Below are 21,355 nucleotides of genomic sequence, written 5' to 3'. Positions count from 1 at the left end.
TCAACTTCCAAACAAGTTGCCTTTCTGTTTGTCAGTTTGAATTGTAGAATAACTTACAGTTGACTGTAAGTTATTTTCTGTAAGTGTTAAAGGACTTACTGAAGGAAAATGAAGAGCAATGGAAGGGCAGAATGAAGGACAGATGAATTTCATAAAGCTGTGGTTCAGTTAATGCACACATGTTTAGGTTTTCTTTCGATGGAAATGAAGTTACAGGAGGGGGATGATTTAGAACAGATCTCACTCTGATGTGGCAGTAAGGACTGAAGGCCCTAAACAAGGAAGTAGAAATTGCTCCCAGGTCCTGCAGTTTAAATTAGAAGAAAATAGATCATGCTATAGCAGTTAAGACAGCAAACTCCACCAGTTCATCCAGTTAAATCCACTTTTGCTCAAGCACTCTGCAGGCTAATGCAATTCAGACCCTGTGTCATTCCATTTCTCAATAATTTCATTTCACTTAACCACATTTTGCTAGTCACTATTTGTTTTTGCAACCATAGTGATGAAATATATTTATTGGCAACATCAGCAGGTGCCTGGCTTTGTCAAATTTCAATAATTCAGAACATCTCCTGTCTATAATGCTAATAATTGAAATTTAAGCAATTTTTATTCTGGTATCAAATCACAAACCTCCAAATTTGGGATTGGCTAAGAAGATATGAGACTGTTTATCCACAGTTCAATACTTCTGCCAGTATCTTGCTAATAATTTTGTCTGAATTTTAAGGTTATTGTCATTTGGTAACTGTAGTTTATATTTCTGAATATTTCTGAACTGTAGTTCATAGTGAATTTGTGTCTTGTCCTGTAGGACAATTATAAGTGTAATCTGTTGATATTCTTATGACAGTGACATCTGATACTTATTGCACTGACAAGTGGTACTTAGAATATATTTGTTGGCTCATTTTTAAGCTGTCATTTTCCTTCAGTGCTGTTCGAAATATTCTTATAACCAAAGAATTCTCAGGTTCAGAGAAAGTTGCTTTCATTACAAAATCCAATTACTCCTTACCTTTTATTACAGGAGACGTCGAATCTTATTTGGCTTTTATTTTTGGGTTTCAAAATTTTTTTCATCATTCTTTGATTGTATTTAATTCCCTTCACTTCTTTACAAGTAATCACAGACTCATGAAAATTCACTAAATTTTACATTTGCCTCAGCTATTTCAGTATTAGAAAATGCTGTATACTCTTAAAAACCCTGATAAGGGACTTTAATACTTTTAAACTGTGTTGCAGAGGAGAGAACATTTTATCCTCTGTTCTCCATACAACTTAATCACCTTTTAATCGATAACAGCATCCCACCCCACGGCTACAAATGTCTTGAACTACCTGAAGGGAAAATTTCCACGTGGTCAAAATTCAGAATATTGAAAATCAATGGCATTATGATGAGAGAAATTTATCCAGAAATAGGCACTGAATTATCAGAAGGAAGTGTGTATGAAAAAGGAAGAAGCTTTGCTGATATATTTATATATAATTTTTATTGATTATCAGTCTCAAAATTCCACCACACAAAGAACATGTTTGAAAAGAGATGTGCTTTAACTTGATCACGTCAATATGAACATGACTGTTTAATTATTTGATATGGCTGGATATTCAGCCATAGAAATGACACAGTGGAAATAGAAATAGCAATAATTTGTAGGACTGTCTCATATGTCAGTGGCAAAAGGAAAATTTTTAACCAGGTTGGAGGAATTGAGAGGTAGTCTCTAGTTTTTGTCTAAATATTTTTGCAGTGGGTGCCCACAGCTGCCACTCTTGATTCTGGTCCTTCACCTTCCTCCCTCCAGCTGTTTGCTGCTCTTTTATTTATCCTTTCCTGAGGAGATATTGAAATGGAGCTAGGCTTGGAACAGGAGCTGATTATAATTTCAGCGTGGTTTCAATTTTTGGCAGCTGAACCTGAAGACTTCTGGAAACCTTGAAAAATATATATGCAAGGGAGGCTACTAAAGCCATTAGTCAATTGGGAAATATCCCTCTTTCCCCAACCACACAGAGTGAAATAATGAATAACATGGACAAAACTACCAGTGATGTCAATTGTTGTCACTGCGTTGAAGTTGATGATGAGACAATAACTCAAATTTATGATCTGAACTCTTGCTCCTCTCCATTTCCCATAAGTAGATATATTAAAAGTCGTATTAGAGGACATGGAATTTAAAACAGGAATGACATGTGTCCATGGAATTGACTGAAGCATATTGAAGGAACTCCATTTGTTATTAAAATTTAATTGGAAAGATAAGATGCCAGCAAAATGACTGGAAAATGTAATTTTCTTTCTCCTCAGAAATATTATTAAATACTTACAGCATAACAGTCCACGTGGTAGATTCCTAAAGGATCATTTGCTTTCTCTGCTGCTCTATAGCTCCTTCCATTCCAAGTGCTGCATGTTTCTTTTTATTTATTTTCCTTTTATACCATAAAACTCCCCTGTCACTCGCTATATTTTGTTAGGATACAAAACAGCCCACTCAGCAATTGTTTTGCATTCACACCTTGCATTTGAAAAGAGGAAAAAAAAGCTGCAGTACAAAGTGCAGCTGAGGACAGGCAATATAATATGTCTTACTTGTGTTTCACTCTATGGAAAATAACTGGCACTATTAATGAAGTCAACTGCACTTCATCCTAAGCAAAGATGGCAGAGCTCAAGTGCTTTTAAGGGAGAGAGAAATGAAACTGAGTCGATTTAAATAGTAAACACAGGAAGAGGTTAAAGAAAAATTTTTTTCCCTCTAGTTTTAAAAAAGTTTAGCCTGGAAGATACAATAGACACATGATTTCCTATCTCAGGGAGTGCCACTCTTAAGGCTTACATGTCCCTGGTTCATAAAGGTGTCATTGTATATAAGAATATTTCAGTTCAGACACCAAAACTGAGGAGTTGGCACCATCCCTATGTACGTTATATCTGAATTATCTCCCCTTCATCTAAAGCAAAGTCGTACACACTTTTTTCATTTTTTCCTGAGCAGTTGCAAAGAGAACATTTATTAGATTGATCTAAAGGAGTAATAGTGATGTTTTTATAGACAGATTCCTACTGACTGGTACCTGTTTCCTGAAACCATTGACCTGTGCAGGTGAAAATACAAAGTGTACAAATGATGCAAGTTGATGGGGGGATACTGGACACTGATTATTGATGGGGGAATGTAAGACACTGACCATTGCCACCTGTGATTCCATAACTTTCAGAACCTCTGGAGAGCCACTGGAGAGCCTGAATTAGTGCCTAAGTGACAGACCCAGATCTTCTTGGTAGAGAGGCCCAGAATTGCTCTGTTCTCCTTCCCCTTATTATTCTCCTAAAATTCTTTACGGGAAATCTTTTTCTCATAGAATTCTGTGTTACATCCTGGAGTAAAGAATGCTCTGTAACTTCCTTCTTTACAATTGGAGTACCTTCCATCCATCTTGCTCTGTGCAGCATGTGGCATTGTTTAAAATGATACCAACCTATTTTTGTGAGCCTTGGCAGGGCCAGCTGCTCTTTATCACACAGAGAGGAGCAGCAATTCAAATGCTAATTGTGTCATTGATCTGTAGCTTAGTTTTAGAGGTGCTTCATTCACCTCATGAGTTCACTTGCTCCTAATTAAATTGCTCAAACCATCAACAAATTATATCCCTTATTAATAATCTCATAAGTGAGATTTATGGCCAGTATTGCTATCACAGCCGTGGAGATAAAGGTGAAATCTGTCTTCTATGGATATTTAGCTTTCCTCATCCATTTTACCAGCAGCTTTTATTTTTTCCCAGTATTTTTTCCCCTCATATTTTATAGAATAAAGTCAGTATTGACAATGAAAATCATATTGCAGTAACCAGTAGAATCTCCACAATTAAAAAGTAAATACTGCATTAAAATACATACAAATAATGAACTGAAATAGGGAAGGAAAAGAGGCTTGAAACAGAGGCTGGATTTGAAATAATGTATTCTGATGTCAGCCTCAGGAGATCTGCCCAATGTGGAAGGCCCTGCACTTTAAATGCCAGATTTGTTTTATGCATTGTGACCAAGTATTTTGAAAACTTAAGTGAAATAACAGCTTCAATCATAGATCAGAATTCATGAAGTCCCACTCTTGTGCTTGGTCTCTTTCCCACTGGCACCTCTTGGCCTGTGTGGATTTAAATGAGGTGGTGCAAAATTGGAGCTTGCCTGGGAAACCAGACCTCGCTCAGCCATGCTTTAATAATATTAATATTTTAAAAAGTGGTATTTTTTCAACATTGAACCATTCTTTAAAGAAGATCTTTGGTATTATTTTCTTTGTGAACAATGTGTTAAGAATCATTGCAAGGGAGAAAGGCAGTTTGGTTAATGGATGATGATGGAATTGTAGTTTCCTCTCATCTGCAGTGGCAAATATGAGGTGAGTGGTAACTATTGAAAGCAGAGAGTTTTTTAATGGGAATAAAACCACAAAAAGCACAGGAGAAACTGAAGTCATAAATTTCCTACAATTTCCAGACTCATTAGACAGCTGATCTACTTGTGTGTGCATTGATCATTGGTTTTTCATCACTCCCATTTGAGAGAGTAAAGGAAAGCATTGAGTGTTTATAAATAGTATAATTTGTAGTAGCTGATGTGCATACACAACAACAAGGTAACAACCTGCTGCTGGGTTTTAGTGGATTAAATGATTGGCACATAGTTCAGTGTTCAGTGTTCAGTTTTCTCATCTTTATCAGCTGAGAAGAAAATGCATTTTCTTCTTGTGAAAAATTACAGTACAAAAGGCTATATACAGGTTGCTTGTTAACATCAGGCACTTTGGAATTCCACAGCACTGTGTCATGCTTGTTCAGACCTGGGAATGGCAGTCAGACATGGATTAGTAAGTTAGAAGTGTGTATTATGTTAATTCATGTAAAACATGGGGGAAAAATGCCATGTTATATTTGCTGTCATACAGTTTTCTTGTCAAATTCATTATTATTAAAGCTGCTCTGAAATTTCAAACAAAATCAAATAATCACCTCTCCCCGCCCCCGCCCTCCCCCCCACATAAAATCATATGGGATGAGGGAAAAAATAATAGCCTGTCAAAATGTTCAAGCAGTAGGGTGGGGAAAGGACTCTGACATGCAGGCAGCCATTCCAAGCAGATGTTTTGCCCAAACATGGGATCCTTCATGGCAGAAAGAGAGGTCACATAGCCTTCCTCAGACATGGAGTTCTCTCTGCAAGACAAGATTTATGGTTTTGTTGCCTGTTCCTCTAACAAGATAATTCCTGTCAATGTGGCAAGTTGGTGGGTGAAGCAAGATCCCAGATTAAACATTCTGCTTTTGTGCCAGGTGGGAGCTGATCCTGGGCACGTGGGTTCTCTGCAAGAGGTGTGCATGTACCTCCTGCTCCAGGCAAACCAGTATCAGGGCAAACTGTGGGCAGTGGCAAGGGCAATGTCCTCTGTTTTGGATAAACAAATATATAAACTCTCAATAACAACAATCTCATGGCACAAAACTCCATACAGCAAAAAGAAGTCTTCCTGGGTCTGGTTCACTTTCAGGGAGGCTGCTCCCAAAACTGAGAATCATGGAATTATAGAAACGTAGAATATCCTGAGTGGGAAGGAACCCACAAGGATCATTAATCCAGTTTCTGGCCCTGCACAGACACCCCAACAATCTCACCCTGTGCATTCCTGGGAGCATTGTCCAAACACTTCTTGAGCTCTATCATATTGGTGCTGTAACCATTCCCTGGGAAGCCTGTCCCAGTGCTTAACCACCCCGTCAGTGAAGAAGCTTTTCCTAAAATCACAGTGGGTGATTCCCAGCCCTCTCATTTGTCTGGGTCTCTCTTCAAGGTGTCTCTGCCTTGGAGGGAGTCAGCATCTCCCAGTTTAGCTACTTGTTCTCTCCTGTAATAGTACAGTTCATTCTTCTTGAAGTTGTTACTCCAGATAACTCTCACTGTGCCTTACTGAAGTTATTTCTGGCCCCTGCTCTCCTTTGCTGAAGGCTGATTCCCATCCACTGTAAAGGATGCAATTGAAAACACAAAGTAGACTATTTGCATCACAAATGAGCCCAGGCTTTACTGAAATAGCTGTGAGCTGCCCAGGTTGAAATGCAGAAACTTGGTCTCTTCCTCGAATTTGACAATGTAAAATGTGTTGGGAGGTTGGATCTCACTTGGTTTGACCAGGCTGGATTGGAGCTGGTGTCCAGCTGAGAGGCCAGCACGAACTGGGAGAGCAGCTGCTCCTTCCCAGCAGGACAGTGGGCAGGAGAGTGTCCTCTGCCAGGACAGCAGGGCTGGAGCAACACAGCTCATTGCATCCCTGGCTTGGTCTCTGCACTTCTGCCAGCTCTCCAGGAGGCACTCAGACCTCATCATATCAACAGCTCTTTCTTAGGAGGGCATGAATCAGACCAGCCTTTTCAAGCCTTTGTCATATGCAAAAAAACCAAAAAAAAACCCAAAAAAAACCCAAAAAACCAGAAAGCCGTTTTTAAGGGTAAAACATTTTAAAAATCCAGCAAATCCCAGATATTTATATATATATATGCCTGTGTTTATGTACATGTATTATTCATCGTCTGAAGCTTTTTTGCATGTGTGCTTGTTTTGGCTGAGGTAATTTTCTTCCCAGTGGCTGGTGTGGGGCTGCATTTTGGATTTGTGGTGAGCACAGCATTGATGATATAGAAATGTTTTTGTTTTTGCTGAGCAGGGCTCACACACAGCCAGGTCCTTTCCTGCTTTTTGTGCTGTCACACTGGGGAGGAGGTTGTACTTTAGCAACACGTAAAAGGAGGTGTTGAATAGAATTTTACTGCTCCTGAATAAAATCCCCAGACTAGCTTCTGTGAGGAGATTCTGGAGCTCATGATCTATAACCCTGTCTTTAACATTGTTGTGTTAAAGCTGATCTTGTCAAAATAATCCTTTAAAAAGAAAAACACAGAGAACAGATTTTTGAACTTTCAGTCTAATATCTTCATCTTCACTCACAGTTTATGTTTGTGTGTAACTTGTGCTTCCTGGGAATCTTAGCTACTCAGAAAATGCAATAAATTCACTGATTTTAGAATTCTGTGAGAGGATTATTAATGTCCTTATTCCTACTAAAATTTCCGTGGAATTTGGATTGTCTGCTGCCTGTTAATTGCATCCTTATATGTAGCAAGTTTTCTAATTGTTTTAGCACTTACCAATAAGAAAAAAAATTTGTCTGATTTGAATAAATGTGGTGTACTTAAAAAGAAAATACCCAGGACTTCAGAACTGCCTCATGTCCTTGTGAGTTGGCTGCAAATAGGACACTTGGAAATAAAACATCCTGGTTGAATGGGGTGGTTTCAAAGGATGCCTTGGCCACTTTCCTCCTCCCGGTGCAGTGACATCAAAGAAATCCCATTTCTCCTGGAGAGTTTGTGTTCTCCGGGAACTCTGTGGCCTGGAACAGGATTGCACACTCAGATGATAGCTCATAGCAGTGAGTGATAAAAACATTTTACATAACTTGAAACCAGATTGAATTGCAGGAGGATATGGACAACTGATGCAGAGGAGGAGAGGGTGGAGGAAATAAAATTGTGTAAACAGAAATGAAAACTTATGTAAGAGCTGAATACTGGGTCAGATTGAAGTGTCAGATCTGTCTCAGTTGGTACTCAGTTTTTAAAAAAGAATTCATGTAAACCAGGCATGCTGAGAGTATTTAAAGCAAGTGAAAGTTCCCTGGTTTTATTCCTCTCCCTGCACTTTGACTGGAAGGTGAGAAGAGTGGTTCTGTGGGCTGTGTTCATGCTGCAGTCTGTTCTTAAATGCTTCTGATAAAAGCATTAAAACACACTGCCGAGCTCAAGCACTGCTTTCATGCAGTGAAAGCTTTACCTCAGCTGCCTGAAGACCCTGGTGGAGCAGCTGAACATCCCTGAAGGAGCTGTGGGTATGGAGTGGGTAGAAGCTGCTATTTCAATTTGTCTTGATTTCTTTCTGTCCAAATGAATTTTATTTGGCAATAAATTTAATTTTTCCCAGGTTGTTTTGCCTGGTATGGTAACTGGTAATCTCCTTGTCCTCATCTCAGCCCAATAAATTTTTCCAATTTATTATCTCCCCTTTTCATGGGTGAGGAAAGGCACGGTGACAGAGTGGCTCAGAGGGAGGCATAGAGTCTGTAAGGACTGTACCAAACCTTTCTTGGGGTGGTGTGAAAATGCAAAATTTTAAAACAGGGAGTCCTGGTTCCACCCAGGAGAGGTTTAGTTTTTGCAGTGGCTACAAGGGCTCATGGCCAGGACACGGAGTTTATTCTGTACCGCTCCAAACCATTCCTGGGAACAGGGTAAGGGGTCCTTGGGAAGGACCCAAAGGATGTTGTTGGGGTTTTGGAACAGCTGCTGTGGAGACAGAGGGAGTTAAAGAGCTTAATCCCAAGGCATTATCCAGATGGTAACATCATACTCTTTCACAGCTTACTTGGAAGTTTAGAAAGCAGCTCTCACTGAAAGCAAGCAGGATAGAACTTAAAAAAAATATTTTGATGTCTTTCTTGCATGATTTTAATGAGCAGCAAGCTACTATACACCCAAAACTGAATAAAATGTGAACTAAGCTTCTGAAAATTTCAGAATGTTTCCTTTCATTCAGACACATTATCTTTCCATTTTTCTTTTAAGAAGTTTTTTCCTAGTTCCCTTAAGAGGCTTTTACCATCAGCAAAAGAGCAAATCGTGTCTTGATGTGCAGAGGTGTTCCTTTAGAGGCACTGCTGTTATGGGATGAACAACATTAAATTCAAGGGTAATGAGAATAGGATGAGACAAAGAATTGGCAGAAAATGGAATCCATCAGGCCCTGCAATGGCATGCAAACAAAAGGAACAGAGAAATCCTGCCTAGTTCTTTATCTTTTCTGGCCTTGTTTTCTTTGCCAAGTTACAAGGTCTCTGTACCTAATTGTGGATCAAGGTCTTCCCCTTCCCCAGGAAAGAACTGAGCTGTGCAGTCCTTGGGTCACATGACTTCTGTATTTGCCTCTTGTTTCATCCTCCCCACCCTTGAATATCTGAGGGCTGGGATCTCTACTTTGTGGTTGTGCTAAAAAACCCTTGGGAGTGAGATAATATGATCAATTCAACAGGAAAAGCACCACAACAAATTAAAAACACCCAAAACCCAAAAAAAAAAATCCAACAAAAAAATCCAAACCAGCTGAATTTCATGCATGATCAGATAAAGAATGCTTGGATCTAGCATCAAAATCTTGATGTCAACCAGTTTTATGCAGTTCCCTAGCTAAGAATTGCATTTGGAGAAAGTAGAGGGTGAACGAGGTTTATAAGACATCCAGAAATTTAAAAAGTTCTTAGAAAATGCAAGCAAAGAATAGGGGGGAAAAAATTAACTGTTGCCTGAATAAAATCAGCATAAGGATTGAATAAGATTGGCAATTGTAAGGTATAACATAGTAATATAATATAAAATATTAACAAACCCCTTTGCCTTAGCACATACAATTCAGCTAGTTTCTTTGCATCTGTTTAAAAAGGAAATAAAAATTGGTTTAACTCTGGCAATGTGACGGGTTAATACACTTCAAAACCATGCTTTGTGTATGAAAATGGTAATTCCAGCCCTGTCCTAAACAGTGGGATTGAAAACCATCTCAGAAAATCAGGTTTTGTGATATTGCCAGGCCCTCTTTGCAGAACAACAATATGTTCATATTCTGGAGTTAGGATAAGATTCAGATAAGAGCCCATTTTCAGTTATTTGTTTTAAGTGATAGGTTTTGCAGTTTGCCAGTTGCTGAAATGCTTTGTATGAAGATCAAAAAAGAAACATTTCCTTTGTGTGAGGGGCAAGTTTTTCTGTGTGAATATTGGGTCTTTTGCTTATGTAAAATGATGATTTTTTAAAATGGAATTTCTAGAACTCTCTTCTGAATGAAGCAATATCTGTTGTATTTTTTTTAATGTTTCTAGAATGCAAGACAAGCCAGGCTGTTATGCTGACTCTTTGTTTGCCCTCTGTTTATAAACAGTGTTGAGGATCATCCATCATCTGCCCTGGACTTCAAAATGATGACATCTGGACTTCATCCTCACAATGCTGTAGCACTGACACTTCAAACAAACTCAGAAAACGCTAAAAAAAAGAGCACAACTTACAGCCATTCCACAAGCATAATGTCTGTGAGCACGCAAAAGGCTAAAAGACTTGTTTTGCTGGAAATAATTAAAATTGGGGCGGGGGGGTTATCTTTGGGTTTTTTTACCCCCCTCTTCCCTTTTCCTGGCTTTAACTTATTGAACTTTTTAGTTAAGGCAGCCTGAAGGCACGAAATTACAGATGGTGCTCACTCATCCTAAAATTGAAAACTTCCTCTTTCCAAAGGTAATTCTTTCCAGTTGATACTTGCCACTTGAAGGGGATAAGTCAATCATTTCTGGAATGAAAATAGCTCTTATATTCCTGAGAAGGGAAACTCCCTGACAAGGAGGGAAAAGGGATTGCATCTTCTTTCCTTCGCCTAATTTTAGGCGTCAAACACACACACAGAAACTTTGGCAGAAACATGTAAGAAGTAGTAAGTTCCTTGACGTTTATAGTCTATGAATGCAAAAATGTAAGTGGGAAAAGCAGATCATACATTTGAAAATATTCAGTATTTCAGAACTTTTTTACAAAGGCTGGTCTCAGAGATCAAGAGCCTGTAGCCTTTTTGAAATTTGGAGAATTTTGAACAGCAGATCATGGAACAACTGCAAGAGTTTGTTAAGAGAATATGCCATTTATAGTGTGCTTCATTATGTTTCTTACCCCCATTGGAAAAAAAAATCCTGAGTAATGGTATCTATTTAAATAAACATCTTTACAGTAAGAAATATAAGTTAGGTTCTTTCTGTGACTTTTGATAAGCTTCTTGAGGGCATGCTGGCTAATAAGGATGTTCTAATTCTTTAACAGCTCCAGGTTGGGAGTAGGGATCTCAGTTTTTGTCTTTACTGCTCAGCAGAGATGCAAGCTCAGACTTTTGAGGGAAATGAGCTGTACCTTTTCTCACTGGGTTTAATAAATGTATACAGACAGTAAAGGCCTGCTGAGCTTTAGGAGTCCTGTATTTCAGCTCTGAAGAAAATCTTCTTTAGGGTTACAAATACCTTTTCTTCTGAACTTTCCCATTTTCAGTTTCCTCTCATTGCATTTTTCTCCCAGGTCTTCTCTCCAACCCTTATCCCAGGCTTATATTGTCCCCATTTGCCCTCTTGGAAACAAACAAACAAACAATTGACAGCCTCTATTTGTGTCTTTCAAACACCAAATTGACAGCTTTTATTTTTGTCTTTGAGTTATTTCTGTGCTGTTTCTGTCTTCTGACCAGCAGAAAAGCTGCCCTGAGTACACACTTGCAAGGGGTACAAGCAGCTTTGCATGCAAGCTCTCAGAAAACTTTCTGTGACTGAGATCTGAACATCAAGACCTAAATCTGCTGCTTAATTTGAATCATCTCAGTGAGCTGGACTCAATCAATAGCCGCCTTTGCTTTATTCAGGAACAAACACACTCCAGGTTATTCCTGTTCCTGTCAAAACAAGGCCATTTCCCCCTGTCTGTTTGCACCTTGATTTACTTTAGCTGAATCTGATAAGGGTTGCACTTTAGAACATGTGAAAATAGCAGCAACTACCTAAAATTTGTGTTCTCTCAGGGAACCCAGATTCTTGTATCTGCTATTTATGACTCCTTTTTTCAAGGGGAGCTAGGAGGAATGAGGCCCAAAGCACAGCTTTGTAAAATTATTATAAAATGTTCAAGGGAAGGCATAAGAGCTGTATTTCTGGTAAAAGAGAGGGGGATAGGAGGGGGGGGGGTGGGGGGGGTGGGATGTGGGAGAAAATAAAAGGAACTGCAGAACCTGCTCCGGTAATGGGAGAGAAGGACTTCACACACAAAACCTCCAGGTCCATGGAACACCCTGGGGCTCCTGAGGCATTACACGATCTGTCTCAATGCCTGACTTAACAAAGCTCAACTGAAAAACTCCTTGTGCTTTTCAGGACTCCTGTTTTGGAATTGAAGAAGTGTTTGCAGGCTGGAAAGGTCGTCCATTTTTTTTTTCTCCAGCTACGCCAGCTGCTCTAGGAAAAGTTGTTATCTCCTGCAAATCTTTCTCCTCAGGAAAAAAAAAAAAAGTATTTATGCTGTTTATTTTGGGGTTTTTTTTCACTTTCACTATTGATTCATGCAAGTAAAAACCTCATTTCTGTTTTAACAGAACCTAAGGGATATAAAACCACTTGTAAATCCCTCTACCTTCTGAAAAAGGAGTTAAGGGCTAACAAAGTTAAAGACGCCACTTTAAAAAGAAAATAAAAGATAAAGCACAGCATGTGCCTAAGTATTTTGCTGACTGTGATGAAATTAGGCATATTCTTGAGTGAAATGAGGCCAAAACATCCTTGTTCTCCCTGCTGGAAGGTTCAGGGGGGATGAGGGTGCCAAGGGAAGGCTTTTAAACAAAGCTGTGTTAAGTGAGTAATTCCAGTTTCCAGGCACAGCCTATTTATGAGTGAGGGAGGCTGGCCCATGATAAACACACTGCAGAGGAACTCTTTGGAATTATTTCATGCTTCCCTTGCAAACTTCTTGAAAAATATCAATTGAACCCACAAGTGTTAGGAAATTACACATAGCTATAGTGTATCTTCACAGTATCATTTAAATTGTTCTTTTAATTAAAGTTTCTTGATGCTGAAACTAAAAGCATAATGTTTAAGATAATTTAAGTTCAAAGCTGAAGATGAAATGCTGAGAGTTTAACCTTTTGTGCCTCCAGTTCTCCTCTCCATCCCACCCTGGAGAGGAGGGAGTGATTTAACTAGGAGAACTAAATTGGAGCATACCATTCCCAAACCATGGCACAACCCTCTTAAAAAGTGATGGCTGAAATTTTGATTTGTCTGTCTGTAATTAAAGGCAGAATAAGCAGAACTGTATTAACTGAGCAGGGACTGTTTGTTCTTTGTGAAAACTGGTGGTTTCAAAAAGCATACAGGTAGTAGGTGGGTAGCATGATCAAGCAATATACAGAAAACTTGCCCTTGAATCAGAATATTTGCAGAGAGATTGAAAATCAGTTTCAAAGAATCCAATTTAAAAAGTTGTGGTAATGAGTACCTTGGCACTCAGCACCTGTGGAAGGTGGGTCTTTCTCATCAGGTTTTTTCCCTCCCAAATTGGTTTATGAAAAGGAATGCTTAGAGAGAAGCAAAACAGCAATTATACTTGCCTTTTTCCTTTTTTTTTTTTTAAGTTCCAAGATGCCTCCAGAAACTGATAATTTGGAAGGATACAAAAGTTAAACTTTTTAAAAACGTAGCTCTATTTAGTCATTGTTCTTATGCTGAGAAAGAGAACATATATTATAAGAGATGGCGCTAGAAGCCAGTCTGGTAGCTTGAAAAATCAGCCCAGGTCAAGGCAGTGAGGTTGGTGAGTGGAGAGGAGAGAAGGTGATCTCATTAATAAAACAAAGCCTGGAGTGTCTTTACGGAAGGATGGATTATGTTGAAAATCAAGTGAAGGATGCACTTGAAAGGCAAAGGTGCCGCTGGGATATTTGACCGTGGTGCTCAGAGACAAAGCTTGATTAAAAAACGGAGAGAACAGTCAATCCTCCATAAATGCAGGATTGTGTCCTGCTGCTCCCCACACAATGGCTCCTTTATGGGCTGCCTCCTGCTCTCTGTGCTGAACCCGAGCTATGACAGGACAGGTATGACTTGGACCCTTGAAGATTTTTAATGTTGGGTTGTTGTGTTGGTTTTTTTTTTTTTTTAAACACACTTCAGATTTCCCAAGGAACACAAAGGCTTAGCTTGTTCTGAACCCAGGTTTTTAAAATTCCCCTCAAGTATAAAGAGGAAAAATAAGTACTTTACTCCCTGAAATACAAATAAAGCATCCTTTGACTACAATTATTGAACCCTGGCAAAATATTGTTTTAAGCTGGGTAATCTGATGCTATTTCCATGCTAAACAACACTCAAGCCCTACGATAGTAATGTGGAAACTCACTGGCTGAAGCAGGGGGTGTGTGAGGGGGAATTATTGCTCATGATAAAAGGAAAGGAATGCAGTTAAGCAGCAAGAAAGGAAAATATGAAATTAATGTATTTTCCTTGTTGTTTTAACAATGCCTGTTTACTGTGGAAGAAGAAAGGTCTTCAGATTAGGAACTCTCACTTCTCGATTAGGAAAAGGCCTCCATCGCATCCATCAGCTTTTGCCGGGATATATTGTTATATTTTGCCTGAACTCTTCTGCTATGAAAGTGCTGCTGTCTTAAGTGAAAAAAATACTACTATATTTCAATTTCCAACGTACAGAAGTTTTACTGTTTCTGTGAAATCGTTGCTTTGGTCTCTGCCAGACACTTGAGTTGCCCGAACACCTGATGCCTGCACTTGCAATCTCTCTCCCTGCAGAGATCTGGCAGAGGTCCCTCATCTGCTGAAGCCACGGGAGTTCCATGCTGATGCAAGAGGAGAATCTTTGCATTTGGAGTGGGAGCTCTGCTTGCTGTGCATCCAATGAAAATTTTTATTTTGTTGAGTCAGCTCAAAGCACAAAGTGCTTGTTAGTTTTCCCATCCAGTGTTGGACCTCACTCAACAAATAATGAATCGTGGGTGTGTTGTGCTTCCATCCTTTTTCACCTTTACCACTTGCTAATTTTGGAACTTGCAGTTTGTAATTACAGCACTGAGCCAGGGCTCTTGGCTTGGGAAATGAGAATGTTTTAAAGGGAAGCTTAATAGCTGCATCTTGGTTGAATATGCCGTGAAGAGCTGAGCCTGACCTACATTAAAAGCTTAGAGAACTTTTCATTCTGCAAATGAATAGTGCCCTAGCACTGAGGGAAAAGCACATATTAATTTCTCTCTAAACCATTGGGATCCACAGAAATAGAAATGGAAGGGGTTTTGTGGGACCTCTCAGTGCTTGTTTCAGGATGTCGTGGGGCAGTACACTTTGTCAAGGTTTGAGTCAGTGCCTGCTGCAGTAACCTGCTGTAAACTGGAGTAAGCAGACAATTTGCTTTGCCCTAAAACATTTCCTGAATGCCAGCAAATTAAAGGCCACTTTTATATTACATGTTTAATTAGTTTTTAAGTAATATAGGTAAAAGATCAGCTGATTAAGTCATTTGCAAGATTTTTCTGATGCTGCATCAGAGAGTTCTTTCTTTTAAGCAGAGGATATCCCTGACACCCTGGTTCAGAGTCTGCATCTCTTGTCATGAAGAAGGGAAGCTTTTGATAAGGAGGAAGACAATTTGAGAATAATTTCCTCTCCTGAGGCTGCACCTATAATCAAAGAAGGATATCAACTACTGCAAAACCCTTGAGCATGGGGAATTTTACTCCAGAGGAAGTCAGTGATCAGGGTTTTTCTCTGTTTTTCTTGGGTTACTAAATATTCTCTCAAAGTAAACCATCTGATGACTTTCCACTGACTGATAGTTAGCTCTGGGAAAGAACAATCTCATTTTGCCAAAATTGCCTCTGGGTTAGGCTGTTGCATACCCAATTGCTAGGGACATGGCCTACTGCAGAAAACACTGCAATTCAGTTATATTGGTGAATGCAATATTATTTGTGGGGCGAAAAAAAATTGCCTTATTAGGATATTTAGCTTTCTTGGATCTTTAGAGAATCATCAAACAAAGTAATTCCCTATTACCTCAGTAAAAAGGAATTAATGAAAGAGCAGAATTATCAGAAATATCTGAAAGTAAATGATTATGAGGTATCCTGATGTCAGCAGAGAGTTCAAAAACATTTACATTTGTCATCTGGCTTGTCACCTTTGGTAAGCCTCTTTGTCTCCTTCTGCTTTGCTTATTTCATCGATGGCATCCCCTTCAATTTCTCCCTACCTTTCTCACATGCGCTTATTCCTCCCAAGCACAAAGCGGGGAAATTGATGTTTCTGACTATTTACTAAACTGAAAAACAAAACTCTGTGTTCAACTGGAATAAAAATATTTTGGTCCTTCATCTAAAAGGGCTAAAAACAGAAGCCAAAATTTTCCCCAATGTATTTTTGGTCTTAGCGCTATTTGTCAATCTATTGTACTTGATACTTCTTGAGGTTTTTTTTTCCCCTTAAAGAGTAGGTAATTTGCGAAACAAAAATCCAAAACTATGAATCCTAAAAGAACATTTCCTTTTGCAATTCTTACGTATTTTGATATTTTATAATGGAATCCTTCCTTGAAAAAATATTGCCCATAATAGGACTTAAAATGCTTCTCAGTGTAATTTGAATTCATGAAAATATGAAGTTTTTGGTGAATTTACTGTCCATAGAAAATTTGTGGCCATGCCTACATACAAATGAGTAACAATATACTGTTACTCCTATTGATGTTGTATGCTTTGGCTTAAAATTTACATTGTTTTGTGCATTGTCTAAAATCAACTTTGAAATTTGAAACCTTTGGATTTAGCTGGGACATTCAAATTAATTCAAGGTTAGATTTATCTATTTATCTCATAGAAATACCTTCCATCTCTTTAAATTTCTCATTTAAATGCTATAAAATAACAAAGTAGATAATCTTGCAAGATCTCTGCCTTACTGAATAGAAGAAATACTTCCAGCCTGCTTGCTCTCTTGAGGGTTTGCTTCATGGCAGATTTCAGTCTCAGCTCAAATCTGCCCTTGAACATAAATGCGATTCACCGTTTGGCTGTACACCTAGGTTTTATTTATCTGAGTTCTGATGGTGCAGCTCATTGTTTCAGAGGAGTTAAAACACCACCTGAAAAGTCATGTGCATCTGGTTGTGCATGTCTTCTGGTTGTCAAGGAAACCACCCCAGGACTCCTGGCACCAGACTTCATCTCAGTAAGTGATGGAAACACCACAGGTATTGGCCAGGCAGGCACCTCCCAGCAGGTGCTATTTTGGGAGCAAGTCAATGGATCAGGTTCTCCTTTCCCAGCAGTTCGGAAGCAGTGTGAGAGTTTGCCTTTGTCTCCCCAGGACTCGGCTCTCAGGCAATTTGTCTGGCAGAGAGCCATCCTAGAGGTTAGGCTGTTAAACAGTGCTCTCAAGGTACAAAAAAGCCTTCAAAGTACTGTAGTTAACCTGTCTCTAACTTTCCTCAAGTCTGGAGTGAGGGCTAAAAGTTATCAGGAGAAGAAGGTGATAGCCTTTGTTTCAAATTAACACTCTTTCTCTTCGTGTACGAAAACTCTACAAAAGTGTTTACATTTACAGCCTTAAACAAAAATATAATAATTGCACATTTGTAATGGATTTGTAATGAATTTAGTTGTTAAATATCCTGAAGATGTTGATTGAGATCTCCAGTCCTGGGAATGGCAGAACACTGTGGTTATGGTTCTGGGGTCACCTGTGAGGGCTCCAGGCTGTCACCCAGACTGAGGGTCAAAGTGCCCCTGCTACCAACCTGTTCCCAAACTGAGTTTGTCCAGAAAACATCCAGAAATGCTTTATATTCATGAAGGGGAAAGTAAAGCTTTCAGTGTCATTGGGGAAGTTCATAGGAAATGACAGAACCAACTGGAAGAAGGTTACTTGAATGCTAAGAGGAGAAAATAGGACAGGATAATGAGGAAGACAGATGGTAGGAAGAGAAGTAAAACTGTGATGCACAGCTGAAATGGATTTGTAAAACATGGATTGTTAACCTGGGGGGTGGGAATGAAAGAACTATAAGAAATGTCACACTGGGGAGAAATGGATGTGGACAATTGGAAAACCAAGAACGGGGAATTTATGGTAAAAATTGGAATGGCCTGCACCATCACAGGACTGCACAGTGTTTCAGTTTGTGAGTGGAAATGCTGAGGTAACTGAGAGGGGACAGCAAGAACTTCAGAGGGGAGGAATGGGATTCCCTGGCATCATCTCTAGGGCATGGAATCAACATTTTGGGGGTAAAGTTGAGGACTTTTATTTCCACTGGACGGTGGGAATCACTGCAAGACATATAGCGGACATTTCTGGCGTGAGGAGATCTCTAGGGAGGATAAGTGGTTTTGGCAAAAGGCGGGAAAACTCTCAGGTAATTTGGAAAGGATAGGCAGAGAAAATTTTGTGATAAAAACCTGAGGTAATTTTTAAAGGCTAGGAAGAAAGTTTTAAAGATAAAACCTCAGGTACTCTGCAGGGGAGTAAATTAATATTTTTGAGGCAAAATCTGAGGTAATTAGGACGAGACAAATAAGGAACATTTCTGAGGGGAAACAATAGGAGGGAAAAAAGGACATATTGGAGATGAAACCCAAGGTAATCATTAGGTGGCATTTTGGGTCTTAAATCAGAGGTAGTATATAGATGTAGATGAGGACATTATGAAGGGAAAATGTGAGGTAATCTCAGTGGAAGAGAACATTTTGGAAGGAAAAAATCTCAGGTAATCTGTAAGGACCAGAATGAATACTGAGGGAGAGGTGGGTGACCCTAGTGATGATGAGGAGGTGTGAGGGTCACTTAGGGTGTGTGAGGGTCACAGAGGGCAGGTGGATGTGGGCTGTGTTACTGAAGGGCAACGCAGGGCGCGGTTCCCGCCCGGGGCAGCGCCTTCGCACCTCAGGTCCCATCCGCCCCTCAGGCAGGACCTCGAGCCCGCTGTGGCCGCTAGGGAACGCCCTCTCCCCTCAGCTCCCCTCAGCCCTGAGGGCGGGAACTCGAGCCCGCTGTGGCCGCTAGGGGGCACCCTCGCCCCTCAGCTCCCCTCAGCGCTGAGGGCGGGAACTCGAGCCCGCTGTGGCCGCTAGGGGGCACCCTCGCCCCTCAGCTCCCCTCAGCGCTGAGGGCGGGAACTCGAGCCCGCTGTGGCCGCCACTCTTGGGTGAGGCGTCGGGTAGAGTTCCACGCGTGGGCCGGGAGGCGGCCTAGGGCAGCCCCTGGTGTGAGGCAGAGGAGGAATGGACGGCCCTCACGCGTCTGCACAGTGTTCCGGTTTGTGGGAGGAAGAGATGAGGTAAGTCAGAGGGGAGAAAAAGAATTTCATGGGGGGAATGCTGGAGTTCCCTGGCATCACCTGGAGAGCATGCAATGAACATTTTGAGGTAAAATTGAGGCATGTGGGAAAAAAAGCTGCAGCAATCTGTGGCAATCATTCAGTGGATTTTTTGGAAGGAAAACCTTTCTCTAGGGGGGAAAATTAGTTTTGGGGAAAGGTCTGAGGTAATTTGGGGAGGTTGGGTGGAGAAAATTTTTTGATAACACCTGAGGTCATTTTTAATGGCCAGAAGGAACATTTTTGGGGGTAAAATGTAAAGTAATCTGCAAGGGACTGAAGAAATACTTTGGAAAAAAAAAAAACCCTGAGGTAATCTGTAAGGACCACAATGAACAGTGAGGGATAAGTGGCTCCCCAGGTGATGCTGAGGGGATGTGAGGGTCACTGAGGGAATATGAGTGTTCCTGAGGAGATGGGTGTCCCTGAGGGAGTGGCAGGTGTCCCATGTATCACTGAGGGAGTAACAGGTCACTGAAGGAAAGTCTGATTCCCTGAGTGCTGCTGAGGGGCCAAGAGAATCCCTGAGGGGAGGTAGATAATACGAAGCTGGGCAGGAAAACAAAGCTCTATAGTCAGATGGCTGCAGAGCAGGTGTTTGTATATTCAGAGCTGGGAGTGACATGGATCTCTCCGCCAACCCTCACTCAATGTAGTTTTGCCTTCAGATTCATTCTAAAATATAATGTCCCAGTTACAAAGTATCATTAGCCTACTCCTATTTGTGTAAAACTGTGTCATGGTTTTATGAGAGTTTGTTGATTTTGCTCCTGTGTCAGTTTCTTCTCTGTGATCCAAAGTCTTCTGGTGGTCTTTGGATGATGACTTCTGTTGTCTACCTCATGCTTGAAGTTTTTACATCTGTCTTAAGGACATGCTTGGTGCTTCTTGGTTTTTCAGTCTAATTTATTTTTAGTTAATTTTGCAGTTTCCAAGTTTCGTTAAAATGTGCTATTTGGCTCTTGATGTTGTTTGTTATGTCACCGGCTTTGCTGTCTTGCATGTTTCACCTGCACATCTCAGTACATTATAACTGGTTACAATATTACTTGTTACAATGACTTGATACAATATAACGTGTAGCCTTTTGTTACATAGGGCTTAGGACTCAGATGCTGCTTGTGTTCCTCTGAGGGGGAATATGAGAGTCGTTTGAGGGGAGGCAGGTGCCCCGTGTTCCTCTGAGGGGACAAGAGGGTCACTGAAGGAATGGCAAATGCCCTGCGTGTTGCTGAGAGGGCAGGAGGGTAAATGAGGGAGTGGTGTGTGCCCTGCATGTTCCTGAGGAGACACAAAGGTGATTTGAGAGGGAGGCAGGTGGCTCGAGTGTGGCTGAGGAAGCCGTGACGGAGGCATGCGGGTTACCCTGCATGTAACTGAGGCGGGGGCAGATGACCTGCGTGCCACTTGAGGGGGCGTGAGGGTCGCTGAGGGGGGCAGGTGGATGTGGGCTGGGCTGCTGAGGGGCAACGCAGGGTGTGGTTCCCGCTAGGGGGCGCCCTCTCCCCTCAGCGCCCCTCAGCGCTGAGGGCGGGAACTCGAGCCCGCTGTGGCCGCTAGGGGGCACCCTCGCCCCTCAGCTCCCCTCAGCGCTGAGGGCGGGAACTCGAAGCCGCTGTGGCCGCCACCCTCGGCAGAGTTCCACGCGTGGGCCGGGAGGCGGCCTAGGGCAGCCCCTGGTGTGAGGCAGAGGAGGAATGGACGGCCCTCACGCGTCTGCACGGTGTTTCGGTTTGCGGGAGGAAGAGATGAGGTAAGTCAGAGGGGAGAAAAAGAATTTCATGAGGGGGAATGCTGGAGTTCCCTGGCATCACCTGGAGAGCATGCAATGAACATTTTGAGGTAAAATTGAGGCCTGTGGGGAAAAAAAGTTGCAGTAATCTGTGGAGATCACGTTGTGGACATTTTTAGAAGAAAAACTTTTCTCTAGGGGAGAAAATTGGTTTTGGGGAAAGGTCTGAGGTAATCTGGAGATGTTGCACAGAGAAAACTTTGTGATAACACCTGAGGTCATTTTTAATGGCCAGAAGGAACATTTTTGGGGGTAAAATATAAAGTAATTTGTAAGGGACTGAAGGAATACTTTGAAGAAAACCCCTGAGGTAATCTGTAAGGACTACAATGGACACTGAGGGAGAAGTGGCTCCCCAGGTGATGCTGAGGGGATGTGTAGGTCACTGAGGGAATATGAGTGTTCCTGAGAGGAGGTAGATGTGAAGCCCAAAGCTGGGCAAGAAAACAAAACTCTGTAGTCAGATGGCTACAGAGCAGGTGT

The sequence above is a fragment of the Motacilla alba genome, chromosome 1, assembly GCF_015832195.1.
Source record: "Motacilla alba alba isolate MOTALB_02 chromosome 1, Motacilla_alba_V1.0_pri, whole genome shotgun sequence".
Lineage (NCBI taxonomy): Eukaryota > Metazoa > Chordata > Aves > Passeriformes > Motacillidae > Motacilla > Motacilla alba.
This window is presented reverse-complemented; position numbering follows the sequence as displayed.